Source organism: Oryctolagus cuniculus, chromosome 9 (assembly GCF_051225735.1).
Source record: "Oryctolagus cuniculus isolate XC-2025 breed Fujian yellow rabbit chromosome 9, ASM5122573v1, whole genome shotgun sequence".
Classification (NCBI taxonomy): domain Eukaryota; kingdom Metazoa; phylum Chordata; class Mammalia; order Lagomorpha; family Leporidae; genus Oryctolagus; species Oryctolagus cuniculus.
In genome coordinates, this window is record NC_142875.1 from 83565001 (window position 1) to 83584580 (window position 19580).

Below are 19580 nucleotides of genomic sequence, written 5' to 3' on the forward strand. Positions count from 1 at the left end.
CTTTCTTTCTTTCTTTTTTTACAGGCAGAGTGGACAGTGAGAGAGAGAGAGACAGAGAGAAAGGTCTTCCTTTGCCGTTGGTTCACCCTCCAATGGCCGCCGCAGCTGGCGCGCTGCGGCCGGCGCACCGCGCTGATCCGCAGGCAGGAGCCAGGTGCTTCTCCTGGTCTCCCATGCAGGTGCAGGGCCCAAGCACTTGGGCCATCCTCCACTGCACTCCCTGGCCATAGCAGAAAGCTGGCCTGGAAGAGGAGCAACCGGGACAGAATCCGGCGCCCCAAACGGGACTAGAACCCGGTGTGCCGGCGCCGCAGGAGGGGGATTAGCCTATTGAGCCGCAGCACCGGCCTTGTTGGGTTCTTGATGCTCATGTGGGAGACCCAGATTGAGGCCAGGGCTCCTAACTTAGGCACGGCTCAGCCCAAGTTTTTGGGGACTGAACCAGCAAATGAAACTCTCTCTTTCTCTCTCTCTCTGTTTCTCTTCCTCTCATTCTGCCTCTTCAATAAATAAGTAAAGTTTTAAAATTTACTGCTTGAAGCGTACAGCTCAGGCGCTACAGTTACATTCATGTTGTTGTACAATCATTGCCACCATGCCACCATGCATCTTGAGAACTTTCTCATTTTCCAAACTGAAACTCTATGCATTCTCCCTTACCTCCCAGCCCTGGTGGCCACAATTCTGCTTTCTGCCTATATGAATTGGGCTCATCTACATACTGCATATCAGTGGAGTCTCACAATATCTGTCCTTGTGTGCATATCCACACGGTGGGATATCAGGCAGTGATAAGAAGGGACAGACTGCCGGCGCCACGGCTCACTAGGCTAATCCTCCGCCTGTGGCGCCGGCACTCCGGGTTCCAGTCCCGGTCGGAGCGCCGGATTCTGTCCCAGTTGCCCCTCTTCCAGGCCAGCTCTCTGCTGTGGCCAGGGAGTGCAGCAGAGGATGGCCCAAGTGCTTGGGCCCTGCACCTGCACCTGCATGGGAGACCAGGAGAAGCACCTGGCTCCTGGCTTCGGATCAGTGCAGCGTGCCGGCCGTAATGTGCTGGCCGTAGCGGCCACTTGAGGGGTGAACCAATGGAAAAAGGAAGACCTTTCTCTCTGTTTCTCTCTCTCACTAACTCTGCCTGTCAAAAAAAAAAAAAAAAAAAGGTACAGACTAATATTCTTGGAGACTATGAATGGTTCTCAAAATCCTTGGGGCCGGCGCTGTGGTGCAGCGGATTAAAGTCCTGACCTGAAGCGCCGGCATCCCATATGGGTTCTGGTTCAAGTCCCGCTGCTCCTCTTCTGATCCAGCTCTCTGCCATGGCCTGGGAAAGCAGTGGAAGTCCTTGGGCCCCTGCAACCACCAGGTGGGAGACCTGGAAGAAGCTCTGGATCCTGGCTCCTGGATCCTGGCCCCTGGCTTCGGATCAGCACAGTTCCGGCCATTGCAGCCATCTGGGGAATGAACCAGCGGACTGAAGACTTCTCTCTCTCTCCTCTCCTCTCTCTGTGTAGCTCTGACTTTCAAATAAATAAATAAATCTTTAAAAAAATCATTTTGTTGGATGAAATAAGTCAGACACACACACAAAGAAAACTTACAAGCTGTACACTCCATGTATATATAACTCTAGAGAATGCAAACTCTAAGTGGCAGAGGGAGATCTTTTATTTTCTGAGTCAGGGGTAGAAGAAGGAAGGAAGAGAAGAAAGTGTCCCAGACTGAAACCCTGCCCTGGGAAACACTCACTCCCAGGCCCCTGCTTCCTCCTGCCGGCCCATGGCAACCACCATCCTGCTTTATCTCCATGAATCAGACCGCTCTGGGCAGCAGCATTTATAAGAGCATATATCCCATCTCATGTAAGTAGAATCAAACTGTCGAAAGACAAAATTACAACAAATTTCATTTATGGAGCTTAATTGGCCTAATTTGCAATTATAGAATTTGGCAATGTTTCATTCCATGGAATAGGATAAGTGTTCCAATGAGCTGGGCAGAGGAGATTGGTTTATAGACAGAGAAAGCAGAAACAGAACAAAAACAGGAACAGACAGATAGACAGAAATTGGCCCCAATTGGTTGGGGCCAGCGCCATGGCTCACTTGGTTAATCCTCTACCTGCGGCACCACCATCCCATATGGGTGCCGGTGCTAGTCCCGATTGCTCCTCTTCCAGTCCAGCTCTCTGCTGTGGCCCGGGAGGGCAGTGGAGGATGGCCCAAGTGCTTGGGTCCTGCACCCGAATGGGAGACCCAGGAAGAAGCACCTGGCTCCTGGCTTCGGATTGGCACAGTGCCAGCTGTAGCGGCCATTTGGGGAGTGAACCAACGGAAGGGAGACCTTTCTCTCTGTCTGTCTCTCTCAATGTCTATAACTCTGTCAAATAAAAATTAAAAAAAAAGGAAAGAAAACTAATTGATTGGGTAATATCAAGTTATTTCAAGTTACCTTTTTTGTAAGGATTAAAGCAAAAAGAACCTTATTAAATTGGCCAATTGGGAAATTCGACCGTTTCTCTCTCTCTCTCTCTGAAGGTCAGGTAAGTGACCTAGTTTTGGTTTGGTGCTGTGGAAATTTAGCACCATTTTTGCTTTGGTCCTTGCTAGTGCAGGACCCCAGTCCCACCCAATGGCTTCCTATACATTCTATTTAACAAGACAATATTTATCCCTTTGTGTTTGGCTTGTTTCACTTAGTGTATCTCCAGGGTTCATCCACGTTGTAGCTTGTGTCTGAATCTCCTTTGTTTTTATGGCTGGACAATGGAGTCCTTGTGTGTAGACCATGTTTTGCTTACTCATTCATCAGTAGACATCTGGATTGTTTCTGCCTATTGGCTGATGTGAAAAACACTGTGATGAACATGGGTGTACAGACATTGGTTTAAGCCCATGCTTTCCAGTCCTTGGTGTACTTATCCAGAAGTGGGTCTTCTGGGTGATGGGGTCATCCTGTGAGACAGCTTGAAAAATCATCACATTGTTTTCCACAGCAGTTACACTACTTCACGTTCCCACCACAAATGCACAAGTGTTCCAGTTTCCCTACATCCAACCCTTTCCTTCTGCTATCTTTTCTTATAATCACCATTCTAATGGGTGCGAGTTGTGGATCACGGTAGCTGTGACTTGCATTCCCTAATGGTGAGCATTTTTTTGTGCACTCATTGGCCATTTGTGTTTCTTCTTTAGAGAAATGTCCATTCAAATCTTCGGCCCACGTTTTATTTGGATTATTTCCATTGCTGTTGAGTGGCAAGAGTTCTTGATAGGTTCTTGACATGAGTCCCTTGTCAGATACAGGACTTGCAAATACCTTCTCCTGTCTTCCACGAATCGCCTTTCTGTTCTGTTGGTTGTGACCTTTGAGGTCCATGATACCCTCTCGAGACCTCACCATCAGTGAGGAAGCCTCTCTTCTCGGCTGCCCCGAGCCCCCCATGGTCTGAAAGGTGTTAAAGAAATTAAATCGGGGCTCTAGAAGCTTCTGTGGAGTCCTATGTAATGGACAACTGCCACCTGACTTAGGACCTGAACAAACTGAAAACCTAAGGGGATGTCCCCTGTAACACAACACTGAGTCCATTACAGCAGCGGAGTGGCCGGCTCTCACCTCTTTCCTTTCTTTTGTCCATAAATGTGGTTCAGCCCCTTGGAAACTCAGATTGAACTCATCTAAGGTTTTTTAGATATATAAAGAAAAAGCAACCTATTCGTTGTTGAAATGTAGACAATGCAACAACTCCTCTGTCTCAGCTTGAGGGAAAGAAATCTGTGGAAGACACAGTGTTGGCAACTGCTACAGTGTGGGTGTGGTGTGAGTATGTGCCCTAGAAGGTTCACGTGCTGGAGGCTTGCTCCTTAGGGTGGTGACATCGGTGATATATATAAGAGGAGCCTAGAGGGGGGTGCTTGAGTCATAGGAGCTGCTACCCTCAGAAGGGACTAATGCAGCTCTCATGGGACCCTGGTTAGTACCCACAGAGAGTGGTTGTGAAAGCCTAGGCCTGGCCCCACCCAGTCCCTCTCTGGCCTCCTTCCACATGCACCACTGCCAGCCACCAGGAGGTGTTTGCCACAGCCTACACTACACTGTGTTGATTTCCAGCTTTCAAAACTGTGTGCTAAATTAGCCTTTCTTCTTTATAAAGCTAGCCTGTCTCAGGTATTTTATTATAGAAATGGAAAGCTTTCTACTAATGCAAGGTTGTAAAAGACAAGGCTCCTTGAAGCCTTTGCGCGAGACAGCAGGGCTGATGAGAGGTCCCCTGGATCAGGGAACACAGCTGGGGGACCCATGTCAATGCCAGGCTCGGCACAACCCTGGGTGGGGCCCAGGCTGCTCCTCGTCCCCGTTGGGGAAGGCACAGTAGAGAAAGAACCCAGTCTGGATCCACATTACCACTGTGAGTTGGGGCTGTCACCACTCCCTGTTAAATTTCAGTTTTCTCTCCAAAAAAAAAATTCAGTAACTGTTACAAAAATCTTCCACTTTTGTTATGTGATACACTTTGTCCACAGTGCCCTCCTATACTGTATCCACTTTAACAAAAGAATCCAGAGCAAAGCACTTTGGAAAGAACAAAATGCTTAACATATGTAGGGAATTCTTTCTGTTCTCCCCAAATGGGGCTCAGGGTGGTCTGGCTATTGTTTTGTTAAGAGAATCATACAATTTCCAGACAGGATTCCTTATCGCGTGCAGACAGAGAGGCAATCAAGCAATTATTCATGCCAGAATCTGAGGTAGGCAAAGGCTGCGCCAAGAGTCCACTTCCGAAGAGCAGAGCAGTGCTGAGAAGCGGGTGGCCCGCAGCCTCCTCCCCGCGCACCCGCTCCATATGGTTCCCAGCAAAAATTGCCAACTCCTCCGTCAGGGAGAAAGAGCCAGAGATAAAAGCGGCAACTTGGTTCTGCTCTGGTTTCCCAGAGCCGTTTTCTGGACACTCTATGGAAACTATGTGCTCCTCTAAACAAAAACGAACTAAGAGATGGGAGGACGGTTCCACCTCTGTGTGCAGGGGTTGCTCCGCTGTGAGCCGATGTCTTTTTCCAGGAAGAGGTGCCAGCAGCAAAAGTCAGTCATAAAAAGGACACCAAGCATTGGTAGTCTCTGCCTCCTGCCCTCCCACTCCCACCTGCACGTGCATGATGCTGTGAGATGAACTCACTCCTCCGCAGCCAGGCGACCAGGGCTCCAGGTTCAAGGGCAGAAGAAACACAACAGCAGCAGCAAATACGCCGTGGTTGTGAACCGAGCCTGGTCCCTGCACCACTGCATGGCCGCCTTCACCCTTGCTGGGCCCACACACGCAAACCCCCAAAGTCTCTCCCAACCATGTACTTGGTCTTCCAGGGAGGGGACAACCTTCCTCAGCCTTTTTCTGCGGAGATGAATGTGCCCAGAACCCACCCACCATGTATGACCATGACCCAGCCTGGACCCTTGCGGAGCAGCCAGTTGTACACAGCTCTGCAAGCGGGAGGAAGTTCAAAATCACCCCCAGAATTTTACCAAATTTCTTCAAATGCAAAGGCATCTGTATACCTCGTCTGCAGCACACTCTAAGAACGCACGCTCCCTGCCCCATACATCTCCCACCTGTTGCACTTCTTACTCCCCCACTCCACCTGAAACTCCTCCCTCCAGTTCTTATGACGGTGGCTTGCCCAAGTGTCCCTCCGTTGAGGTCTCTCATTTTCCTTGGAGGGAACAGGGAGCAGGTGGGCGTGGCCGGTTGAATGGGTGGAGCCTGTGGCCATCCTAGCACAAGTGACCACAGCGCCTTCATTCCCTTTTGCTCCTGGCCGGGAACCCAGCTGCCTGCTTCCTCCAGTCTGACAACTGAGAGCAGCGGCAACGTCAAACCCCGCCCAGGAGTGGAAGAAAGCTTGGCTTGAAAGATCTGGAGAATGCCAGGGAAAGTGCTCATATCCCTGCCCAACCTCGCCCCGGCCCCTTCCTAGGCTTGCCGCTGAAGTCGACTTTTGTCAGACCAAAAAAGGGTGACAGAGGACAGTTTCTGCCACTGGAGAGTTTGCAAGACCACCCCACAGTCACTCCTCCTCCGGGCGTCACAAGGCTGCAGACCTCTCGGAGCTCTGCCGAAAGCTAATGAGATGAACGAATGACCTTCTGCCATCTTCCTCATTATGTCCTTGGGGAGGTACGGGTCATGGAATCGCAGCGCAGTAGGGGTAATTTGGAGATTTTTTTTTTCTTTCTAAATTTAACCTTGGTTGCAAGGATAGGTAGTAGGATTTGAAGTCTGTCTCAAAGGAGCATTTGCTCTGCCTAGTAAAAACCTTGAGTAATGTGTGCTCTTACCATGAGTCACTCCCTTCTGGGAAGAAGCTTAGAATTCCAGAAACAAGGCTATTGCAGGACTGGACTCTGCGGTTTGCTAAACCTCAGGGGACAGGGTGGAGAAGCAGCCGGCGCCCTACTTAAAGGTCACGAAGCCTTAATTCCACTTTAGTATCCAGACTGCAAGTGGAAATACACTGCGAAGGTTAAGATTGGGTGAAGATGAACCGACGGCCACTCTACCAATTGGCTTCTGTGAGATGAGCTTCCCGTAGGAGATTGCAAGTCAACTTAGCTCTCTTCCAGCCAGCACAGCTGAGCAAGGGATGGGCATTAAGAAGGCTGGACAAGTGTTATCAGCAGAGGAGGTGTAGTCCCTTCCCTGGGGACTCCAGGACCAGGACAGATGTAGGAGCTGGACCCAGACGCACCTGGAAGCAGACATTCTTGTGTGCCTGGGCCTGGGACTCTGTGCTGTGTGATTCCCTTGGTTTGTTTTTTGTTTTGTTTTGTTTTTTGACAGGCAGAGTGGATAGTGAGAGAGAGACAGAGAAAAAGGTCTTCCTTTGCCATTGGTTCACCCCCCAATGGCTGCCGTGGCCGGTGCACCGTGCTGATCCAATGGCAGGAGCCAGGTACTTATCCTGGTCTCCCATGGGGTGCAGGGCCCAAGCACTTGGGCCATCCTCCACTGCACTCCCGGGCCATAGCAGAGAGCTGGCCTGGAAGAGGAGCAACCGGGAAGGAATCAGCGCCCCAACCGGGACTAGAACCCGGGGTGCCGGCGCCGCTAGGTGGAGGATTAGCCTATTGAGCCACGGTGCCGGCCTCCCTTGGGTCTTTAGGCCACCACAATCTGGGTGGGTCACTGTAGGAGTACGGGATGCCACAGCCATGCTGATGAGGACCCCTGGCTCAGAACCCCCACCGAGCAGAACCAAGCATGCCCTCAGCCCCCTGTCCCCCCACAGTGTCTCTGGGCGCTGCAGTCCTCTCCATGGTGACAAACACAGATGTCTTGGCTCTTCTCAGCTGGCCAGTTGGCGACCTTAACTTGCCACCACTTCCGGTGCTGAGAGTCACTCTTGCGGCATTGCTGACCTCTTCGCTCTTTCCCCTGTTGACGTTGGCCTTCCTGCACTGCAGGGACAGCGCTGTCTTCTCATTGCTTCCAAGACCGAGAGAGGACCCGAGACAAGGGTTTAGTTCAGCAGTTCTGACACCTGCCTCCCGTAGTGGTGTGCTGGCTGGCCTTCCGGGCTCCTGGCTTTAGCCTGGCCCCACCCCCACTGTTGTGGGTTCTCTCTCCCCCACCCCCGCCACCATCTCCAGGCTCTTAAATAATTTTTTTAAAGAGAGGGACTTGTGTTCTCAGTGTGTTGTCTGGCCACAAGGTTCCCCAGAGTGGAAGGGAATGTGAGAACTCCCAGCACACCTCAACCCAACAGCCAACTCATGTCCCAGGATCGATGTTGCATATAGGCGCAGACATAAAGCAGGCAGTTGTATGCACCAGAAGGATTCACAATGCCTCACCACGGTCATCTCATGGCATCCTTGCTTCAACCCCATGAGGCAGGTGTTACCATGGACACCCCCCCTTTTTTTTTTTTTTTTGACAGGCAGAGTGGACAGTGAGAGAGAGAGACAGAGAGAAAAGTCTTCCTTTGCCGTTGGTTCACCCTCCAATGGCCGCCGCGGCCAGTGCGCTGCAGCCGGCGCACCGCGCTGATCCGATGGCAGGAGCCAGGTACTTATCCTGGTTTCCCATGCGGGTGCAGGGCCCAAGGACTTGGGCCATCCTCCACTGCACTCCCTGGCCACAGCAGAGAGCTGGCCTGGAAGAGGGGCAACTGGGACAGAATCCAGCGCCCCGACCGTGTGCCGGCACCGCAGGCGGAGGATTAGCCTATTGAGCCGTGGCGCCAGCCTCCATGGACCCCGCTTCTACTGACAAGGATGCAGATGAGTGGAGACCCAGCACTCCAACCCTCTGACCTCAGGTGGAGGGGATGGAGAGGGCCCATTTGGCTCTTCGTGTTTTTTTCAGAGATTTATCCATTTATAAAAGGGAGAGAGGGAGAGAGAGAGAGAGAGAGAGAGAGAGAGAGAGAGTGAGAGAGAAATCCTCCATCCTCTGGCTCCTTCCCCAAATGACCACAAAGAGCAGAGCTGCACCATAGTCAGGAGCCAAGAGCTTCCTCTGGGTCTCCCACGTGAATGCAGGGGGCCAAGGACTTGGGCCATCTTCTGCTGCTTTCCCAGGCCATAGCAGAGAGCTGGATCAGAAGTGGAGCAGCCAGGACTTGAATTGGCATCCATATGGGATGGCGGTGCTGCAGGCAGCAGCTTTACGCACTACACCACAGTGCTGGCCTGAACTCTTCATACTTAAGAGGACTCCTCATTCTGTCACATCAAGAGCCCGCCTGGTCACCAGTGATCTTCAGTGATGTGCCGATGTGTAGGAGAGCATTCGGCTCACTACACTGCACACGCTGGTAGCTTCTGCTTTTCTTTTAGTTCTAATGCAACTCAAACATATGAATAAAGGCTCGAGAAACAGGGAAAGGCAGTCTGAATAACTAAACATGGAGAGTGTGCCAGGCTCTGTTCTGTGAGGGCTCCGTCCTCATAACAACCCTAGGAGGTAGGTGCTACTGCTATGCCCAGGTTACAGGCACAGAGAGGGCAAGTGGCTTACAAAAGACTACACAGGTCTTTAGTAGAAAAAGCTGGCATTCAAATCCAGCAATTGCATGGGTACCAAATCAAATAGAGCAAGGCTTTCAATGTTCTGGTTACTTGTTCCATATCACATTTCAAGAAAAATACTCAAGGCCAGCGCTGTGCCATAGCAGATAAAGCAGATGCCTGTGGCACCAACATCTCATATGGGCACTGGTCTAAGTCCTGGCTACTCCACTTCTGATCTAGCTCTCTGCTAATTTGCCCAGGAAAGCAGTGGAGAATTGCTCAAATACTTGGGCCCCTGCACCCACGTGGGTGCTCCTGGGTCCTAACTCCTGATTGGCCCAGTTCTGGTTGTTGTGGCCATTTGGGAAGTGAACGTAGATGGAAGATCTTTCTCTTTCTCTTCTCTCTCTCTCTCTCTCTCTATATATATATATATATATCCCTTTAAAATAAATAAATAATTTAAAAAAATATATACTCAAAAAGACAGAATTTAAATAAAACCCCTAAGAAGCAGCTCTAATGGGAGTTCTCATTGATATGTACTGTGGAGTCCTGGCTTTGTGCTTGGTCCCTTCTCTCAGAGCAGTAGGGAACATTATCCTAACACCAAAGTATAACGAAATAGCACGAGATGAGCACTTGGGAAGCCTCAGGGAGCTCAGGTGACAGAAGATGCACTGCAGAAGGAGGCCCCAAGAGACCACCAGCACCCCCTGCGTGGAGGTGGGAAAGACAGCGAGGACGGCCCTGTGGTCCAAGAATAGTGGGTTACCAAGATCAGCAGGACCAAGCCGGAAGTCACAGACAATGCCAGGAAAAGTAAGTGTCTGGGTGAGGGAAACTCAGCCTTCAAAAGCCCCTGGTCACAGCCCAGGGGACAGAAGAGTTCCACATCACTGGGATGGCCTTGTCACCCGCTGTCCTGGCATCCCATCTGCATAGTGCCCCTGTCCACTCTCATGAGGGCCCTTGCATGGACCATATGTGCCTGGCCACCCTGTACCTGGCAAATTGGAAAGTGGGGCCCAGCACTTTGATGTATTGAAGATGCTTAAGAAGCTGTGTCTTTAATAGCCTGCATCACATGCCTAGCTAACAAGGAAATACACTTTATGAAAACACTATGCATGGATTCCGAAGTTGTTTTGCTCCAAAACAAACTAATCTTTTAATTCCATTTTCTATGAGCCTTTTAGTGCTCATACACACCAGCGACCCCAGTTTGGTCTTGAAAGCCAGAGGCAGGGGTCCCCACACACACACACACCCTGTTTGGTCTGAACCCAGTTTCACACAAAATAAGCCAGCTAGTACTTGCGACAAAACCGTGCAACAAGGTGGGTATTTGGTGCAGCAGTTAAGACATCATTTGGGGCACTCACATCCCGTGTCAGAGTCCCTGCTGTTGATCCAGCTTCCTGCTAAACACACCCTGGGAGGCAGCAGAAGATGGCTCAAGTACTTGGCTCAAGTACTGCCCCCGACATGGGAGACCTGGATTCCAGAGAATTTGGGAAATGAGCCAGCAGTCATGTGATTCATCCTATCTCTCTTGCTCGCTCACTCTCTCTCTCCCTCTCTCAAATAAACTAAGAAAAATTATTAAAAATAATATGTAGGTGGGTCGGCACTGTGGCGTGACAGGTTGAGCCTTCACCTGCAGCATATGGGCGCTGGTTCAAGATCTGGCTGCTCCACTTCCAATCCAGCTCCCTACTGGTGTGCCTGGAAATGCAGTGGGAGATGGCCCAAGGGTTTGGACCCCTGTACCCATGAGGGAGACCTGGAGGAAGCTGATGGCTCCTGGCTTCGGCTTGACCCAACCAGTAGAGGGAAAAAAAACCTCTGTGTGTATGTGTATGTGTGTGTGTTTCTCTCCCTCTTTCTCTCTTTCCCTCTGTCTGTAACTCTGCCTTTCAAATAGATAAGATAAATCATTTTAAAAAATACGTAGGAGCAGCCATCCCGCTAATGAATAAGTAGCCCCATCTGTGTGCAGTGGGCGTAAAACAAGGGAAAAGCTTAACGCAGGGTGAGATTACACATCGACAGAAACCGCTAAAGCTAATTTTGATCTACGGCCTCTTTCAAGCCTCAAACAACTGAGTTCAAAGAAGTTCATTAAAGCGCAGAGTTGTCAATGAATTTACAAATAAAACATAAAGTACTACTTCTAGAGCAGACTGGTTGGCAAATGAGCCAGCCTGTTGGTCTGTGAGCAAAAACACATTGAGGAAAAGAGGCAGCTGCACAGTGTCAGAGAGCGGAGCAAACAGCACGGAGTGGGCATGCTCACAGTTCCGGCTCTGAGATGGATCTGTCTGCAGGGCTTGCTGGGGGAAGCTGAGCTCTTTTAGCAAGGTCTGAGCTGACTGATGCTGCGCCGTTGCTGGATTTTATTACAACTTGACGTTGAATGGCCTGGTGTCAAGGCCATCAAAAGCTCCAAGACTCCAACGCGCGCTTCCAGACTGAGCTGGGCCAGGCGCTTGGGTTGGCTGGATGTCCAGCTTGTGCAGCCCTGCGGTTTCCTAATGTGTGCGGAATGCTTTGAGCACCACAGACAGGGATCTTGCTCTCTCCCCGGCCCTCCTCTCACTCTTCAGCTGCCTATTTGTCAGAAAACAGCTAAACAATGATAAAAATGATTAATCAAATCTCAGCCCCCAAAGTTTTCTGTTTAAAAGAGCACAGGATGGAAACAACCAGAACAAAGCAAGTGGAACTCATTTTCAGTCTGACGAAGGAACAAAGAATTTGGACCGGGCCTGATTTTGGATTCCAGACCCCAAACATTTCACAAATAAAATCAGACCAGCTGCATGAATTACAAGGTGCATACCAAGAGAGTGACATGTGCAGGGAGAGATTGTTTTTGAGAGTTCCCACTGGCGAGCTCAGACCACTCCCATTCCCACACTGATGTCTGACAAATGAAACTCTTCCATATTGTGAGGTCAGAGGTCAGAGAGCATCTGTGGGACGTTTTGATCTGAAAGCCTACAATTCGTGCTCCAGCATAAGATGAAACCTGATGCTATTCACTCACTCTGCACCAGGGGCATCACACTCACCTCTGTTGGTAAAGAAAGAAAAAGCTGGTCACTTCCTAAAGGAACCCCTGGGAATCACTTAAATAGGTGCCCACAGAGCAGAGCAGGACAGGACTAAGTTTACCTGTGGATGACTATAAATGCATTATCTTTCTATCTTCATAAGTATTATGAAATGTACACAGGAAAGAATGTTGCATAAATAAAACTCTATCTATTGGCATATGTTAAGGGTCTGGAAAAAAAACACTTCTGGGGAGAAAAGCCTTTCAAATATATTTGCTTTGTGCCTCCACGATTGCTGCCTAGTTAAAATGCGGTAAATTGAAACAATGGCACAAAATACTCTAACAGGAATCCCTAAGGGAAGCTAGAAACTATTTACTCTAACTAATCAGGCAGCTATTTTCATAGTCAAGGAATGTCAAAGACCTTGAGCTGATTCCAAACACAAACCACCCTTAATTCAGACCTGGGAATGAAGCAGACAGCACTTGGGTCCAAGTTTAAATCCAAACCCTCACAAATACATGAATGACTAATGGACCCTGACAGTGTACCAGGCACTGTTAGATCCTGGAGATAGAAATGAGAGATACCGGAGGAGGCTGGATGGTGGCCCCCCAAAGACATGTCCACATGCAAACCGCTGGAATCTGTGCATGTGGGCTTGTTAGGAAAAGGGGTATGGAAATTAAGGCTCTTTAGATAAAAATCACTCCAGATTAGCAGGGTAGGCCGAAACCAGTGACAAGCGTCCTATAAGAGATGCACCCGGGAGGCCATTTGGCCCAGCTGTTAAGACACAGAACACCTGGGTTCAACTGCAGATTCCAGCTCCTGACTCCAGCTTCCTGCAGGTGCAGACCCTGGGAGGCTCAGGTAACTGGGTCCCTGCCCCCAACGTGGGAGACACCGATAAAGTTTAGCATTGTGGCCACTGCAGGTATTTGTAGAGTGAACCAGTAGAGGGAAGTACAGTGTGTGTGTGTGTGTGTGTGTGTGTCACTGTTTCTCAAAGAGAGAGAGAGAAGGGGGAAGTCCCATAAAGATAGAGGGAGCAGGACCCTGCTGTGGGAACATCTGGTCCCTAGAACTGGGAGAAGATAAACTGTTGTTTCAAGCCATGAAGTTTGTGCTCATTTGTTACAGCAACCCATGGAACTGATACAACTTCTCGGGGCTTCTAGGAAATGGAGGACAGGAGGTACCAGGGCACAGAAAAGTTAAGGAACACTTGCTTCGTGACAAAGAAAACAATAGGAAGAAAAATTTCACTGTACAGTGCAGGTTTTTAAAAATTCAAGTCATCTTAGGATTCCGGCAACATCTTCGCAGAGCCGCGCCAGGGGCACCCTCCAGCCCCAGCTGCTGGGGTCCTGGGCTGTTTGGGGTGCGCCACACGTTCTTGGCCATTTGCTTTTGCAAGTCGAGGCTTCAAAGAGGTCTTAAAGAACAGGCTCGCACAGAAAATCATTTCTTGAAGCACTTGTTTGTATAGAGCACATGTGGAATATGTTGTGATCCACTGTGGGGCCCAGCCGTGGCCGGGTGTGCCCGGCACATGGTGAGTAGTGCTCACACGGAAGTCTGCAGCAGGGCTAAGGCAGTGCTTAGTCGTTTAAAACTATAGTGCATCCAGTAGCAGGCAGTGCGTGAAACCTGATAATAAATGGCTCTGTCACCGGCTTAGGTTTTCACTTTTAGAGTGTGCTCCTTCTACTCGTAGCAAAAGAACACAGTTGACTGTCAAACAGTGGCCGTGTGACCTCGGGAGCAGCCTCCTCCTCGCCGCAGGTCTTGGATTCGTCAAGAGGCCACGTCTGGTGATGGACGCACTCCAGCGTAGGTCGTGTACACGCACTCTGAGGCATTTGCACAGCGGCGGCCTTGTCCGAGGACGCACTTCTCAGAATGCATTCTTGCGATTAAACACTGCTTTCACTGCACTCGGCAGTGCACTGGCCATTACACAGTGAACTGATCCGTGCACAGGGTGAACGCGGGGGGCTTGTAATATGGCAGGCACATTGCTCTGCCCAGCACAGCTCTTCTCTCCTGGGAGACCTCCACTGGGTGCAGGGGGGCAGCGGCACAGGCCTCCCACCCTCCAAGCTGCAGCCGTGGGCGTCTCCATCCCTGACCATGAGACTTCACCTGGAGTCGTTGCACCAAAGAAACCAAGAAAACCAGCTCCCTTCTTCAAACACTTGCAAAATAAATATGCAAAATAAATAAATAAATAAAGGTAGTGGTGGCTTTAGTTGCCTTCTGTTGTTTTTTTTTTTTTTTTCTTTAATGGTCTCAACAGATGCAGGTTTCCATATTACAGGTTTTCCATCACATAGGAAAGGAACTTAGGGAGTTCCCATTTTGCAATTTGTTTATAAAACAAAAAAAGCTTCAAGCTCATCTCTCCCCTGCTATTGCAAAAGTAGAAGAAAAAAAAAAAAACAGAAAAGAGGAACTTGTTGCGGAGCGAATGCCTGTCTCCCTGAGGCCCACTCAGCCCCGTCACCATGGAGACTCCTGGAGGCACCAGGAAGGACTCCAGCATCTCAGGGCTGCGGAGCCTTTGAAATGGAAGCGCGCCCAGCACAAAGAGGAACTCAGTCTGAAGCCCTTGAAGAGGAGCCTTTGACTCCTGACTGACAGCCTGGGACCGCAGCGATGGCAGAGAGATGGCCCTGCCTTTCTCCCAGGTCCTCATTAGTTAGGGGCACTTTGCCCCCGGGAGCAAAGGCCTGGGAACACATTGCCCATGGACAGGGCGCTGTGCCACTGCTGCAGAAATATTGATGTAAAGTCCGAGAGTGTGGATAGTTGAAAGGGAGCCCCGGGGTGCCGGGAGGGTGGTTTGTAGAAGCACTGGGCTGGAAAAAGACACGCGAGTGCTGCTCTTGGACAAGTTTTTTTTTTTCCTTGGGCAGCTGAAATGTTTTTCCCTTGCTACTCCTGAGGTTGCATCCAAAGCGCTCACGTTAGGTTCATTCAGGATACAGGAATGGAGGCATCGCAAGGACCTGAAGTCAGAGAGCCCTACAGGAGGAAGTTCAGTGTACGGAGGCGTCTCTGCCCAGAGTTTTCTCAGCTGCATTCCCCACAGATGTCACAGGTGACTTGTGGCACTGGCAAAGCACCCTGCCTAGGGCTGCCGTGGAGCAGGAACCCACACGGATACCCCTGGGCATGAGCAGTGGCCTCCTGAATGTATCCCTTGGTTATATATCCATGGTGCTTCTATCTCAATGGTCCCTGGGTACAACAGGTGCACACAGCACCTGTGGGCCAGCTGTCACTGCCAATCCTGATGCACTCTGGGCCCGAGATGTGGGCCTTGGGCACACAGTGTGCATGACTGCGCCCACCAGCCACAGTGGAAAACCTGAGGGAGAGAAATTCCTGGGTTCAGGGCCAGGTCTTGCCCAGACTCCTTGCACCAAGTCTGACACGGGAATGTGCCAGGGCTGTCTCTGGAACACTTCTCTAACAGAGCAGCTCCCAGAATTCCTTCTTCGCCCCACTCACGTGGCAGCCCCTCCACCCCGCCTCTAAGAGGAGAAGCCACATGAAGACATGCTGGCTTCCTTCTCTGCCCCAGATGTACATCCCAGTGCCTGCAGACCTGCGTCACCAAGAAAGCAAATGAGATATAAAGGTCTGAGCAAAAGCTGCAGCCGTCGCCTCTAAACTATTTATTCTGATTTCTAGACAAGGGAGTTAATTGGATGGGCTCTCGTGACAGACATTCCACACTAAAATTCATAGATTCCTGCCAAAACAACATATTGTGCGCAGCTATATTCCACGTTGGAACTCGGAGCTGCTTCGGGTCCTGAGCAGTTTTATGTGGGAAAAGGGAGATGGAGGGCGCAGAGACTAAGGCAGTGGCCCCTGCATTCCCCCGTCCCTCCCCCTGCAGCAACTGCTTCCTTGGTCTTTTCTCTTGCTATTTGGGCTTAGCAAAGTTCAAGTTCAAAGGGAGCCACAGGAGTGAAAAGGCATGCCGTTTTGAGGCATCAACAGCTGGGGCTTCCTTGGGATGGACTTGGGCTATCTGGGGGCTGCCCCTGCAGTTGCCTTTGGCCTGGGCAGATCCCTGTATGTGGCCCTGACCCTTGCTCCCAGCCCTGTGCACAGGGCCCATGCTGGGCACCTGGATCACCCTGCTAGCCCACCTCGCTGTTTCCTCCAGAGAGGCAGGCCTGGTCCTGGCTGTCCACAGGGAAGGCCAAGGCCAAGACAGGTATGTGGCCAGAGGGTGCGGGCTCACCAGACCTCAAAACCCATCTGCAGCCTCCAGCGCCGTCTGCTGGGTTCCCTTCCAGTTCTGCAGAGCTACCCGCTATGCCGCGGCGAGGGCTCCCTCTGAGGCCACACTCTTCACTTTCTGGGGTTTTCCATCCACCTCGGCGTCCCTTCATGCAGATCCAGCACGCACTGCGCCTCTGCCTTTCAGGCCCCAGCTGTCCTCTCACTGCTGTTGCTTGGGACTGCCCACACAACCCCTTCTCCGCTCGTTGTAGCACGCGCGCCCACCGCTAAACAGGTCCCCCACAAGGCACCTTTGCTTCCCGTAGCTATCCCCTGAAAGTTCAGCAGGCTGCAGGCAGACACCATCCGAGCAAGTGCACCCCACCTCTCAGCGTCCCTGTCGCCGCCCCAAAGAGCCCTTGGCTCCGCCCTCTGAGTCCTGCTAAGACCCGAGACTCCACCCAAAAGGGTCTGGGATTCCACCGTGCAGTACCCAGGACTCCACCCAATAGGGCCCTTGACACCACCCCTCTGCGACCTTGACTCCGCCCCTGTGAGCCATGACTCCGCCCCACAGAGACTAGGACTCCACCCCACAGAGTCTCTGATTTCATCTTGCGGTGTCACTGACTCCACCCCTAAGTGCCCACACTAGCTCACTTCAGTGTGGGTCCTTGAACCAAGTCGACTCCCCAGACCTCTGCGGCCACAATTTCCCTGTTCCAAGATGGCCTCGCCGCATGACCTCATAGGGCGTGCTCCTCTACAAACCCAGGGGCGCCTTGTAGCGTCACCTCCCCTGCAGCGGCGGCCAGCTTGTGCGGATCCCACGGCTTGTAACACAAAGCAGCCTGGAAAGCCGATGTCTGCTTGCGTGGGGAGTCGATCAGGAGGGACCAGGTAGAGGAAAGCTGCCGAGGACTGGGGCCCACACTAACGAAAATCTGTAAAACGAAAATGCACTCAAGAGTAGAAGAAACGTCCTGACTACTTAGCAAAAACATTTGCTCCAAGAGGGCAGTGCGACTCGATAGTGCTGCCCAAAGTCATTTCCGACCAGGGCTTGCACCAGTCCTGGGCCCCCAGCTCACTCTGACCTGCAAGTCCCTCCTCTGCTCCCCACCTCTGTGTGCACCCCCACCCAGGAAATCAGCAGAAATGGAGTCTACATAGGACTCACGATTTTTATACTGACATGAACTTCATCTTTTCTTTCTATTCCCCGTGCACTTTTTGAAGTCTTTGCACATCCCCTGCCAGGGTGTGCTGCTCGCTGGAAGCCCCCGCTCCCCGGCCCCAGCAGGTGCATAGGAGCGGGGGCTGCTCTAACTTGTCCTCAAGTCTCTCAGCTGCCGCGTGCCGCGTGTGTTTCTGTTTCGGCTGCTTCCCCAGATTGCAAACCTCTTGAGGATGGAATCACATCCTCCTTTTCTTCCTTGGTTTCCTTGTAGCCCCTTTCCACAGGTGTCACCTCTGCCTCTTGGATGCCCTGTCGCCGATTCCTTTCCTGGCTGCTCTTACGGTTGGGGTCTCTGAGGCCCCTTCTCCTCTCTGGCCACCCAGTCTCTCGCAACCTCACGCATGCACAGTTGTCACAGTTGCTCACAGGCTGAGGCTGCCCCCAGGTAAGCATCCAAAGCCACGTCTCAACTCCCCACCACAATTGTCTTCCTCCAAATTCTGATGCCTTCAATTCAGCCACCCTAAGGAGTGGGCCTCATTGGGGCTTCCTTCAGCTCCAGGCCAATTGAATTTAATTTCCCGTGTGAGCTATGATTATTGCAGCCATGATGAGCAGTTGCTCATTTTCACCGATTCATTTCAACAAATTTCCTGTGTCCCGACCCTGTTCTTTCTCGCTGTCGCCCACTTGATGGACAGCTCCAGCATCCTCCAACACCCAGAAACCTGGGATGACCTCAAACTGCTCCCTCCTCTCCATCTTGAACACAGGCATGCCTCTCACCCTCACATGAGCTGCGCACTTGGCTTGCAGCTCCTCCCCACAACGCTATAGAGGAAGCACTATTTTAATTCCTGTCTTAAAAATAAGGGTAGCCCTTATGAGGGTGCTGGTTCAAGCCCCAGCTCCTGCACTTCCAATCCAGCTTCCTGCTAATGCATCCTGCCAGACAGCAGATGATGATCCAAGGACTTGGGTCCCAGCCGCCCACATGGATGTCCGCCCAGATGGAGTGTCAGGCTCCTGGCTTTGCCCCTGCTCAGCCCCAGCCATTGCAAACAACTGGAGAGTGAACCAACAGATGAAAGACCATTCTTGAGATCTCTCTCTTCTCTCCCTCCCTCCCTTTTCCTCCCTCTTTTCCTCTTTCTATCACTCTGCCCTTCAAATAAACAAATACACCTTTCAAAAGAGAGAAAGAGAGAGAGCTGGAGCCAGACACCAACCCAGGTATTCTGATATGGGATACAGATGTCTCTACACCTAGGCCAAAGGCCCACTCCCAAGTTACCTTGGAGGCATTCACAGGAATTCCAAAGCATTTAGCAGGGTCTCCTTCTGTGAATGCCAGCTGCATTTAAACTTCTCACGTGAGTTACGATTATTCCAGTGATGATGAGCAGTTACAGCATGAAAGACCTATTAGATATTAAACACACACACACACACACACACACCCTTTCTAGATCTGGAGAGCTGATACATTTTGCACTCCTTCTAAGAGAGTCTATGCAAACTCACTTGAGCTCACTTGCTCTCTCTCTCTCTCTCTCTCTCTCTACCCTTTAAATGGCCCGGAGACTTGGTACAGCAGGAATATGTTTGGAGGAGTTGAATATGAAGGTAATCACCCAGAACCAGGTTGCAAACTGGCTGGATGCCTTTGACTTGTGAACATATTTGTTTTGGCACACCTAGTGTTTCGCATGAAAATCGTGGTGTCTGGCTTCCTTTGGAGAACCCAGTTGATATGACAACCCAGAGCTCTCTGCCCTAGTTGGCAATGATCTGTGCCAGAGCTAGGTCAGCTGCCTCCTTGGACAGGGCGTGCGTGTCCCACTTGGCTGCCACCCCTCTGGCCAGCTTGGCTATTGAGGTTACAATCCAGGCCTCCGCAGACGGGCAGGTTGGTGGCCCCGGGTGACACTGGTCAGGCCGTCCTTTTGAACCTTGCCACTTAGCTCAAATCTGAGCAGTGCCACACTTTTGTCAGCCAGCACGAGGCTGCGGACTGCTCTTACGTCGCCAGGTCTTCTGTCCACACGCCTGTTTCATCTCTGCACAAGAACACTGCGACATCGAAT